Here is a 12964-nt window from a genome sequence, read left to right as displayed (position 1 = left end):
AGAGCCAGAGAAGAGTGATATGTAAATCGAATGTCAGAATCACCTGAAGAGATATGGGATGATATGAAAGGGATTATGGTTCCAGCAGCAGCAAAGGATGAAGTGGTAAGCAACAACAGGAAACAGAAACATGGTGGAATCAAGAGGTTGAAACAGCTGTGAAGGAAAAGAGTATGGCCAGAAGAGGGTGGGAAGAAGATAACAGCTACCAAATGAGAGGAGTATAGATGGACAAAGAGGGAAACAGAAAGGTAGCTACTGCAAAGGGAGACTCCATGAAAGAGTGGTATGAGATGATGGGAATACCTGACGGAGAAAAGATATTCTACAGAATTGCAGAAGCAAGAAGAAAAGACTGGCAGGATGTAGGAGAGGTAGGAATTATTAAAGTTGAAAATGGAAATATCTTCATTGAGGAAGAAGAGAGGTCAAGAGAAGATGGAAAGAATATTTTTCACAACTATTAAACACTGAGAATGAATGTGACGAACTGGAAAATGTTCCTCCAGTAGAAGGACCAATAGCAAACATCAGAGAGAGTGAAGTTGAGAATGCTATAAAGAAAGGAAAAATAAATAAAGCTGCAGGAAAGTCAGAGGTAACGTTGGGAACCCTAGGCAAAGTGTGTGTGCACACAAGTTGGATGATTAAAATGTATAAACAAAAAGGAGATGTGTTAAATTGTGGGAACTACAGAAGAATAAAGCTTTTGGAGCACGTATTCAAGATAATACAAGAATAGTAGAAGATATACATGAGCAGCAGGTTGGGTTTATGAAAGGAAAGAGCATAGTGGATGCTGTTTTTATAGTAAAAAAAAAAATCCAAGAGACGTATGTAGAAGGAAACAGGAAAGTTTACATGTGTTTTGTGGATCCTGAAAAGGCATATGAGAGGGTACCAAGAAGAGTAGTTTATTGGTGTCTGAGAAAGATGAGAGAGTACCAGAGAAATTGGTAAGGTTAGTGAAGATGATGTATGAGGGGGTAAGACCCAGTTTACAGACAAAATAGGTATTTCCTGTGGAGGTTGGCCTCCATCAGGGATCAGCTCTGAGACCATTCTTGTTCCTCGTTGTTATAGACACCTTGACATCAGAACTAAGGAACAACAAAAAACTAACAAAAAACTGTGGGAACTCATGTTTGCTGATGATTTAAGTCATTATAGCAGATACAGAAGAACTGCAAGAAACGCTTAGCATGGAAAGGAGCCCTAGAGAAGAAAGGATTGAAAGTCAACACTGGAAAGACAGAATGATTAGTAGTAAAGGAGGACATGAAGAAGTAAACACTCAAGTGGAAAGTGGTAGTGCTAAAACAGAACGATGAGCTTAACTACTTGGGATCAATAATAAAAGAGGAGGGAGGTACTGAGAAAGCAGTGAGACAGAGAGTGAAAGAAGCATGGCGAAAATGGAGAGGTAACTAGAGTTGTTTTTGACAAGAAAATGCCATTAAGGCTCAAATGAAGATTTATAAGATAGTTATCAGGCCTGTACTATTATATGGGGCAGAAACTTGGGTACTTAAAAGGAAAGAGGAGGGATTGTTGGAAAGAACAAAGATGAGGATGGTGAGATGGATTGCTAGAATATCACTACAGGAAAGGAGGGAGAGTCAAGATATAAGAAGAATGTGTGGTTAATGTAAAGGAGAAGGCTAGGGAAGCTCATCTGAGATACTATGGCCATGTAATAAGAGAGGAGGTGGAACCAATCACAAGAGCTAAGAACATACCAGTGATGGGGAGGAAGGGTGTGGTGCATCAGCGGATCAGATGGATGGATTGGTGAGGAGGGATATGGGTGAGGTGGGACTAGGGGGAAGAAGATGCAAGGAATAGAAATAGATGGAAAAAGTTGACTTGAGTGGCCGACCCTGCTATACAGTGGGACTATCAAGGTCGAAAGAAGATAAATATGGGCAGATGGCCTCTTCTACCTATTTTACAAGGCATTTTAAAAGTACAGTCCAACCTCTTAAATCCAGGAACCTTACGACCAGGCCACTGCTGGACCACAGAAAATCTCGGAATATAGAATATATCCATAAAAATGAAGTCCCTATGTAAATACAGTCTTGCAAGCTAATTCCACATGCAAATAGCCTAGTTGCCAACTTAGCCTACTACTTGGCTTAGTTCTGACTGCTTTTTATAATTTTATTACTCATATATTTTCACTTTACCATTTTATGACTTCAGACTGTATAATTATCTTTCAAACAGTGTACTTTATTTAACACATTTGCCCTAGATTCCTGAGTTAGCCTAACTGTAAATCAACTAAAGTACTTAACTTTTCTCAGAATCTGGAGAATATTACTGGTGACTTTCATCTCAAAAATTTACTATCTTCATAATTATCGCTATTAGTTTCTTCGTCCTTTGCTTTTATTGTAGAAGGTAATAAAATGACAAAAATAAAGAATGTAATTTTGCGATCACTTGGTTCATTTGAACGTCGCCATCAAAACATAAATAAAGCACACCGCCATCTATTGAGGAAAATGAACACTAAACATTCGCTAATGGGAGAAACATTTTCTAGTATAGATAAAAGATTTATGCTTGTGCCATTACCTCTGGCATCATCTGATCTCATGGGTGGTATATCAAATTGGTAAATATACAGCTATGTAAAAGAAATGATCAAAACCGTATCACCTATAAGTCTTTCAAGCACTCTTAAGATTAAGGAATGCGTGTGGTGCCAAATGTCTCATTGTTTTGTTTAAAAGTTTTGACTTGGTAGAGCCTTCTCAAGTGAAATCTTTAAAAAAATATATCTATTCAGGTAAAGTTAATATCAAAAACATATTTTACTTCACTTATTTTCATAAAAACAAAAGATATATGGCAAATTTTTGCTGTCAGGAAGTTGTAAACAATACGTGGTGCTGCCCTCAAGGCCGCTGAACTGAATAATGGCGGCTGATTCAAAACCAAGCCAAACCACGGGAATTCCCAGACCACAGAACGCCAGCTTTAAGAGGTTCAACTGTACTGTACAGTATCCCAGGCTGTATCATATGCCCCTCGAATATCACCATGCATTATATTCATCTTACCTTGAATCACACAATTCTCACAAGAAAGCTAAATATTGAACAAATTTAGCAAGGCTCTTCTTTGTTGATGACTTGCCAATTCAGGTTCTACTATCTAGTTTAGTGGATCTTCAATGTATGAACAACTATCCTTCCTCAAAAACTGACCTGTAATAATAGAGATAGGCTATAAAAATGGTTACTTTTGGCAAAGTAATTTTGTAAAGCAAGCTTCCCTAAAAATACTGGATTTGTTCATAAGTGGAACAAACCTAGGTCTTAATGTAAGGATAAATCTTTTAGTGGCAGCTGGAAACCGTTAAAAAACATAAAACTATAGAACAAGGTATTTGTGGCAACAGGGTTCAGCTGAGAGAGGCATCAGCTGACTTAGACTTGAGACTGGCAATGGCAAGGGTTGGAAGCAAGGGAGCCACGCATGGGAGTAGGTGGTTAATAATAGGAAGGCTAGCAGCACGAGAGAAAGGCAGGAAAGGGGGGAAGAAGGAATAACAGAGCTATCTTCTAATCTAGACTAGGGTAGAATTCTAGGCTGAGCGACGCTCATTTCTCGGCTCTAAGAGGCCGTTTTCCTTTCTATCCCTCTGTAACTTGTCTAGTTGAGATTTAAGTACCTTCTACTCTTGCTAACCATTACATTTAGCACAAGTTTTCTTCCTACTATATTTTTGCCCCCTACATTTACTACAAATTGTATGAGAATCATATGAAGACTGATTAATCTGGTTTGCAACTTTTGCTACAATAGCAAAATTGGTGAACTTGAGTCAGACGTAATAATAACCAAATAACTAGAAAAAATGATCCTGAAAGCTATTAAAGCTTGAAGGCTACTCAAGTAAGCAATAATACTTCACTGAAATCCAGCCATACAACTGAAAATCAGTAAACAAAAGCTGCAGCAAACCCCTGATGTTTCTCATGAGCACGGTAGAAACAGAAAGAGCTTTTCTGCTAGGTTGTTTCCAGTACTGCCATTGGTGGGCGGGGCTTGTCACCTACACTACACTATCGAAACACTACTGTGATTTTTTAAATAAAGGCTGCTGCGCGTGTTAGAAACTATAGCAATGTGTAGGCAGTCCCCAGTTAATGGCAGGCATTCCACCAATGACCCGCTTAATGGCGCTGCTAACTGAGATTGGCGCCACCATTAAGCAGAGATTGGTGCCACTAACTGGATACTGGCTCCAAAAATCCAGTTAACAGTGTTGTTAGACAAGTGCCATAACACCGGATCGCCGTTAACCCAAGCTGCCGGTAAACAGGGACTGCCTGTAATTACTTGGTAAGTTATTTAAATGACACTGTAATTTTCATAGCTAACAAACCTTCGGTCGTAACGTATACTGCCCACTTCTTGCCACCCCTCAAATTGATTCCCTGGGCTGAAAGAAACTGGATGCACCAAGGCCTTCTCGGGTAAAGGGAGATTGGCTGATGGCTTCTCTCTCATCTGATTGGCCGAACCCTGTTGTCACCAATACCTTGTTCTACAATTTTGTTTTTTACTGGTTTCCAGCTGGCAGCTACAAGATTTATCCGTATGTTAACCCTTTAACGCCGAACGGATGTATTTTACGTCGACAAAAGTTGTCTGTCGGGTGCCGAGTGGACGTAAAATACGTCAATTACAAAAAGTTTTTTTAAATATTTGCAGAAAAATACTTATAGGCCTCGTTTGCGAAAAATTTCAAATCACGCGCCTTGAGGGATGCTGGGAGTTCATGGATCATGCTGTTGTTTTGTTTACAAGTGTGACCCAGCTGCGCATGCGCGAATTTCTTTCTTCTCCCAAAAGAAAGCATCAGCTAACTCTGCTGAATATCTCAAAAATTCTTTAGTCACTGTCGTAATTTTTGCACCATTTTCTATTAGCCGTTACATAAATTTTTATATATGAAAATGTGTGCAATTTCATGTAGAATACAACAAAAAATAACTAATGGTTGTAGCTTTTATCAGTTTTGAAATATTTTCATATAAATCACGATAAGTGCCAAAATTTCAACCTTTGGTCAACTTTGACTCGACCGAAATGGTAGAAAAATGCAATTGTAAGCTAAAACTCTTACATTCTAGTAATATTCAATCATTTACCTTCATTTTGCAACAAACGAGAAGTCTCTAGCACAATATTTCGATTTATGGTGAATTTTTGAAAAAACGTTTTCCTTACGTCCGCGCTCGCTAACTCTGCTGAAAATCTCAGAAGTTCTTTAGTCACTTTGTCGTAATTTTTGCACCATTTTCTATTAGCCGTTACATAAAGTTTTATATATGAAAATGTGTGCAATTTCATATAGAATAAAACAAAAAATAAATCAGTTGTAGATTTTATCAGTTTGAAATATTTTCATATAAATCACGGTGTCAAAATTTCAACCTTCAGTCAACTTTGACTCGACCGAAATGGTTGAAAAATGCAATTTGTAAGCAAAAACTCTTACATTCTAGTAATATTCAATCATTTACCTTCATTTTGCAACAAACGAGAAGTCTCTAGCACAATATTTCGATTTATGGTGAATTTTTGAAAAAAACTTTTTCCTTACATCCGCGAGCTCTAACTCTGCTGAAAATCTTAGAATTTCTTTCGTCACTTTGTCGTAATTTTTGCACCGTTTTCTATTAGCCGTTACATAAAGTTTTATACATGAAAATGTGTGCAATTTCATGTAGAATACAACAAAAAATAACTCAAGGTTGTAGCCTATATCAGTTTTGAAATATTTTCATATAAATCACGATAAATAGAAAAAATTCGACCTTAGGTCAACTTTAACTCGACTGAAATGTTCGAAAACTGCAATTGTAAGCTAAAACTCTTACATTCTTAATACAGGTGAGCCTGCTCACTTTCATATACAAACAGGCACTTTGTCATGTATTTATCTATCCTAACTGCCTTATTGACCTTCACTGGAGAACATTGGGTAACTGGCATACTAGTGACCATGCACCAATAATCATTAAAAGCAATACTGTAGTAGTCCACCAGAGCATAGATCTCCTCGTTGGTGCTTGGGTAAAGCAGATTGGAATAAGTTCAGGGAATTAAACGAAATCGAAGGTGATATAGATGAGTTTAGCAGTGTTGATGATGCCATTGATCTACTTAATGGTAATCTTTACACTGCTGGATTGCGTTCCGTTCTTAAAACCATGGGCTTATTCTGCCGTCGACCAGTTCCTTGGTGGTCATCTGAACTCCAGTTACTTCATAGGGCCACAAGAAATGCTCTAACTAGATGTCGACGAAATCAAACAGAATATGGTATTCTGGTATCATAGTATATAAAAAGTGTAGAGCACAGTTCCGGCGTGCATTAAAAACAGCCCGTTGCCAATCCTGGTCATCCTTTGTTTCTTCAGTGAAGAAAAGAACTCCACCTTCAGCTGTATGGAGAAAAGTCAGTAAAATAGCAGGCAAATATACTCCTAACCTTTCCCCTGTAATAAAGGCTAATGGGCAATACATCACAAGTGCATTGGAAGTGAGTAACACATATGCAGACTTGCTGGGGGTTGCAGAAGAGTATACTTCACACCCATATAACAATTTTGATAAAATCAGGGTTTTATTCAACCTTAAGCGTATTTGACGGTCTGCGCCCCAAGACGTATGAGGTAAAACTTTAAAAATTTTTAAAATCTTCTGACACTGTCTTTAACATTTTTAGATGAGACACCAATGTTAATCTATGATCAAAAATTAAAACAATGAATCTGGTTTCCTCTACACAGGGAATTCTTTGGTCTTTGATATATACTGTATATATGGGTCTGGATGAAGCCCATGAATATGGCAAAAGTGGACAATAACTGTTTTGCAAACCCATTTAAATCTGCCCACTTAGTGATGTTATTTACTATAAACTGGAGCTTTCTTTCAATAACAGACATCCTTGATCCTGCAAATGATATAGAAAGATCATCAACGAAATGTGTGTGCAATAAATTATAAGGAATATGAGGAGATATACCACTGAAAGCAAGTGCAAATAGGGTAACACTAAGAATGCTACCTTGCGGGACCCCTCCTTGGAATTGACTTTTTGATAGAGTATCACCAACTCTAACCTGAAAGCATCGACATGCTAGAAAGGTCTTAATAAACAATGGCAGTTCTCCTCTAAGTCCTGACTGATGGATGGTTTTAAGGATTCCATATCTCCATGCTGTGTCATAAGTCTTTTCAAGGACACAGAATATAGTAGCATGATGGTGCTTTGATACAAAAAATTCACATATAGATGACGAGATGAATCAAGATGGTAGTAGAATGCATTTTTCTAAATCCACACTGTGCAGGTGATAAAGTAATTTTTTTCTAATATCCAAACAAGCCTTGTATTGACCATCTTTTCCATTATCTTACAAAGACAAGATGTCAAGGCAATTGGGCAGTAGCTTGCAGATAAAAATTCATCCTTTCTCGGTTTTAAAAAGTCTAAAATTAGAGCTAGTTCCCAAACTGATGGGACACTGTGATCACACCAAATTCTGTTGATAATGCTAATTATGAAAAGCTCAGTGTTCTTACATACATGCTTTACCATTGCATATGGAACCTCATCAGGGGCTAGGGCTTTATCTGTGCATGCTGACAAGGCAGAATCGAATTCTCTCTCAGTAAGTGGAACATTGTAGGGTTCTTTATTGGCTGAAAAATCAAGTGGCTTTTGTTCTTCCTTGGAATGATGTTGGTATCCAGATGTTTCCAATTTCTGGGAAACTTTTTCAAAATGGTCTGCCTATTTGTTACTCACTTTCAATGCACTTGTGATGTACTGCCCATTAGCCTTAATACAGGGGAAAGGTTAGGAGTATATTTGCCTGCTATTTTACTGACTCTTCTCGATACAGCTGAAGGTGGAGTTCCTTTCTTCACTGAGGAAACAAAGGATGACCAGGATTGGCGACGAGCTGTTTTTAATGCACGCGACGAGCTGTTTTTAATGCACGTCGGAACTGTGCTCTACACATTTTATATACTATGATACTATATTTAGTTTGATTTCGTCGACATCTAGTTAGAGCATTTCTTGTGGCCCGATTAAGTAACTGGAGTTCAGGTGACCACCAAGGAACTGGTTGACGGCAGAATAAGCCAGTGGTTTTAGGAACGGAACGCAATCCAGCAGTGTAAAGATTACCATTAAGTAGATCAATGGCATCATCAACACTGCTAAACTCATCTATATCACCTTTGATTCCGTTTAATTCCTGAACTTATTCCAAACTGCTTTACCCAAGCACCAACGAGGAGATCTATGCTCTGGCGGACTACTATTGCTTTTAATGCTTATTGATGCATAGTCACTAGTATGCCAATTATCCAATGTTCTCCAGTGAAAGTCAGTAAGGCAGTTAGGATAGGTAAATACATGACAAAGTGCCTGTTTGTATATGAAAGTGAGTAGGCTCACCTGTATTAAGAATCACAATGTTCTCGTTTTCAACACTGATGCTATGAGATTGCCTTTTAGTTAAAACATCACCCCACAATGGGTACTGTTCATGTCTCCTAAATGAAGAAATGGTTGAGGAAGTTGACTAATCAACCCTACTACATCATTATAGCTGACATCATCATTGGGAGGCAAGTAGACAGAACATATAGTATATTTTCTAATTAATTCTACTTGCACTGCTACTGCTTGAGGGGGAGTTTACAGATCTGAGGAATGTCATGGCAAATATAAACCAAAGTCCTTCCATGACTTCCTACTTGAGGATTATAAGCAGTTTGGTATGTAGTATATTCCCATGGACAAGGAGTATTAATATCCAACATAGTTTCCTGTAAACAAATAAAAACTGGAGAGAATTCAGGAATGAGCATCTTAAGCTCTTCATACTTAGCCGTCAGACCTTGACAGTTCCATTGCAAGGTGGAGGAGAAAATGCTGGTTATTTTCTAGAGGACTCTCTGAAAGAAGTCCTCAATTCTGAGTTTTTCATTTTATTGCTACTTCCTGGTGATTTTTTTAAATGATAGTAGAGATATTTTTGGTTTTACACTCTTTACAGCAAGTTCCACTGAGGAGGCGACTATCCATGTGTAAACCCCCAGACCTCCCTTGGACTTCAAGTATGCCTCCTCCCTGGTGCATGGGAGTCTGACAGTGACCTATGTCTAGGAGCATTGAGAGACAAGTAGCCACCTCCTCCACTGCAAAACACTTCACTATTATTACAAGGTTAACATCTGTTAACCCAGACACAAGACTGGCAATGGCATGGGAAGAAAGTAAGGGAGCAAGGCATGGGAGCAAAAAGTTAAGTATACTTTAGTTTTACCAGACCACTGAGCTGATTAACAGGTCTCCTAGGGCTGACCTGAAGGATTAGACTTATTTTACATGGCAAAGAACCAGTTGGTTACTTAGCAACGGGACCTACAGCTTATTGTGGAATCCAAACCACATTATAGCGAGAAATGAATTTCTATCACCTGAAATAAACTCCTCTAATTCTTCATTAGCTGGCCGGAGACTCGAACTCGGGCCTAGTGAGTGCTAGCCCACAACTCTACCAATGAAGAACTCAGAGCAAGTAGATAAAAAAGGCAGGAGACCAAGCAGTACGAGAGAGTTGGCGCCAGGAACTCAGAAACTGGTGCCGAGTGCCTGATAGCGCCCAGGCTCTGCAGTTGAAAAAAAAAAAAAAGAGGAGGAACTCTTCACAATTCGTGTCATCTTGTTTAGTTTATGTACTGTCAATGCAAGTACCAAAGCATGGTTCTCGGCTGTCGAGAACTACTTTGCTAAAGCTCATCATAACCAAAACATTAAGCACAATTCTCTCCTACTGCATTCCTGCCCTTACACTTTTCAGTTCTCTGCAAAGGAAAGTGTAATAATAAGATGTTCAATTAACTGTATATGAACAAATGTTAAGTATACAATACCATCATACAAACATCTCAAATCTTAACCAACATACAGTAATTTGAGATTGCAGATAGGTATTCATTATAGAAAATATTGGATTGGTAGAAAATGCAAAATTTACTTTATACTACGCTAATTGGTGAATGAGGTAGCGAACGCAATATCAAAGTTTTTTACGCTACTCAGAAAAAGAAAAGTTAACCTTTACCGACATAGTTCGAGGTACACCGAGTACCATCATACAGACATATCTCAAATCCTATCAAACATTGAGACTGTTATGTATTAAGTCTTGTGCATTATACAGTATATAGGGCATGTAAAGCTCTGTGGAAGCTCAGGCGCTACCTAATGACTGGTGCATTGTGGGTTGTTGTGGTTTGGGTTTGGGGAAGCTCCGTCGAGTTGTAGTAAGATTTAACAGCACTATAACCATTAAAGCCCACATTAAGCCATCTGTATTAACCTCTACCTTGGGGTCCCTGTAAGAGAGACTTTCAGATATTATATGTATTCACTACCACAAAAAGTTGGTCTGGTAGCGAACACAATATTACGTTATTCGGAAAAGGAAAGTTAACCTTTTACCAACAATAGTTGAACACTAGTATCATCATTTAGAAATGTCTCAAATCCTAACAAACACTAACTGAGACTTGCAGATAAGTAATTCAATACTATAAGTATTGGTTCGGCAATGAACGCAATGTTTGCGTTTATTACATTAACCAGTAAAGGTGGCAGCACGGTAAACTATGCAACCGGAGTTAAACCATGTGAATGCGAAATCGCTATGTAGCGAAATATGATAAACTTGAATCAGACCTTAATAACAAACAATAAAAAATTGATCCTGAAAGCTGTAGGCTTGAAGGCTACCCGAAATCAGCGATAATACTTCAGTGAAATCCAGTTTCCAACCAGCAAACTTAAGAACACGGTGTTTACTAGAGTGCAGTAGAAAACAGAATGACATTGTCTGCTTAACTGTTCCTGGTATTCCCGTCAGTGGGCGGGACCAGTTGTCTGCACTGAACTTTGAAGCGTTACCCATGAATTTTTTAATTTAAGCTGCTGTGCAAGAGGAAGCTATAGCTATGTAATTACTTGGTAAGTTACTTATATAAAACAAAGATTTCAGGTCTGGCAGTGAGGTTAAGCATCCGTCATTAGCCCAAACTTGACTGCAGCACAGTATACTGATCCGGATGAGATAGTCGGGAGGGACACTCAATAGCTACTAACACAGGCAGGCCTGGGAAGGAATGATGTTACTTCAAGGAGACAGAGCCTACTCTGTATGTGTTATACCCTAGTTTCCTTGTCTAATAAAAAAAATATTAGATCATGGTGCTCTAAAAGGCATACCCTACAATGAACCTGGAAACTCACTAACACATACTCTAGGAACATATACTACAAATCCCCAGGAAGTCTTATTTAAGGTAGTACTGTACTATGCAACTAAAATGCTTACCAATCTTTTTGATGAATACTTTCAACATGACGAAAGTATCAGCTTATAGCAGGTCAGAGACGAAAACCTGAATCACCAGCTATGTGAGATACAAAAGTTTTAGAGAGCTATCTTGGTACAGAAGAATCCATTGTTGAATTGTTTGGAGAAATCTGGAAAAACAAAACAAACAAACTGCAATGTATAAAATTAATTCAATAGGGGTTTGCCTTCAAAATAATAATAATAAAAATAATGTGTAATAATAAGGGAGGAGAACCTTGTCTGAGGGCAGTTGCATTAAAAATGATAGATGTTTCCATGGCATTTAATTTATACAGTCTTCTCTATCCTTCTTATCTTTTTTTCATCAGCACGTAGCCAGTAAACCAGGTTCCCCAAGGACATACAAAGATTTCTGTTTTCTTTGGTTTATTTCCTCCGATGTTTCAAACGTGCTCTGGCGTTTATTTTCAGAGAGCGAATGAAATGGCATGCAGGTTAAAAGGGTATACGTATATAGCAAGCAGTGGTATGGTAGGTGTACATTTGCCAGGTCAGTTATTCAGCTGCTTTTTGGTTGGTCGCGGGTTGGTGACGAAGTCGGTCCTGGAGGCGTTGAGACCTTCTGGGCCTAATCGCTGTTGGAATTTGGGAGTGGCTGTTAGCCGGGATTATAGGTTGTCAGGTAACATGGCGCCTGTGTCCGGTGCTGGCTCTCTTTCTCTTTCTATCACACCTCCTCTTTCTCTCTCGTTGATGTCTGGCATTGGCTGTTTTCTTAAATTTCTCCGTATGATGGTACGGAGAAATTCGGTTTCCTTCACTGTGTCGATGTTTGTTTTATTTTTTTTTTTATAAAATATGTAGTGCTTCGAGATGCTGTAGGCATCAGAGGTCTGTTGCCAGGTCTATGATTTTGGTGCTCATTACAAGATCTTCTCTTTCGGGCCTTCTTTGATGTTTCTGTGCGTACTGATTAAAAATAGCCCCTTCTTAGAGGTGACAGGAGAAATGCTTGGAGAATTTGGTAGTGGTCATCCCGATATATGAGCGGTGGCATCTTTCAACCAGGCACATAAATTCGTAGATGACACAACTTCCCTTTAAAGAGGGCGCAGGGTTGTCTTTAAGTAATAACTGGTTTGTTAACAACTGGGCTAATATTATCTTTAAAAGCAACAATGTGAATGTCAGGCGACTAGTTGAGGGAGCTGCTATAAGCTTAGGAGAGTCCTTCAAAGGAAACAAGTCTTTTGTTAACGAAGACCCAGTTGTTAACTTTTATATTATCAATATGTTTTTAAAAGATTTTAACCTGAGGACAGGTTCTGTCTTTCCCTCTCCTAATGCTGCTTCTACTTTGCCTCTCCCTGTCCAGGTAACCTCTGCCCCAGAGGAGTCTGGTTATGGTACCCAAGCTGCGTCTCCTGATGAAGGACCTCTTGCAACGTTGCGTCAACACGTACGGAGATGGAGTAGAATTGCAGCCAGGATTATTAACAGGGAGGAAATCACCTAGTTAGAATAACTGCCTT

At 38.7% G+C, this 12964-nt stretch overlaps 1 long non-coding RNA gene across 1 annotated transcript in view; it reads right to left on the bottom strand.

Annotated features, from left to right (window-relative positions):
* LOC136851895 (uncharacterized) overlaps positions 1 to 12964 on the bottom strand; it is a 52670-nt gene that overhangs the window by 1941 nt on the left and 37765 nt on the right. Inside the window, exons 2-3 of the long non-coding RNA XR_010856992.1 lie at positions 11448 to 11599; positions 3072 to 3218 (exon numbers count right to left, since the gene is read on the bottom strand). This is a non-coding gene — a long non-coding RNA (uncharacterized lncRNA). The remainder of the gene's footprint in view (positions 1 to 3071; positions 3219 to 11447; positions 11600 to 12964) is intronic.

Source organism: Macrobrachium rosenbergii, chromosome 24 (genome assembly GCF_040412425.1).
Source record: "Macrobrachium rosenbergii isolate ZJJX-2024 chromosome 24, ASM4041242v1, whole genome shotgun sequence".
NCBI lineage: Eukaryota > Metazoa > Arthropoda > Malacostraca > Decapoda > Palaemonidae > Macrobrachium > Macrobrachium rosenbergii.
The sequence above is the reverse complement of the archived record's forward strand: the minus strand, read 5'-3'. Positions and strand labels throughout refer to the sequence as shown.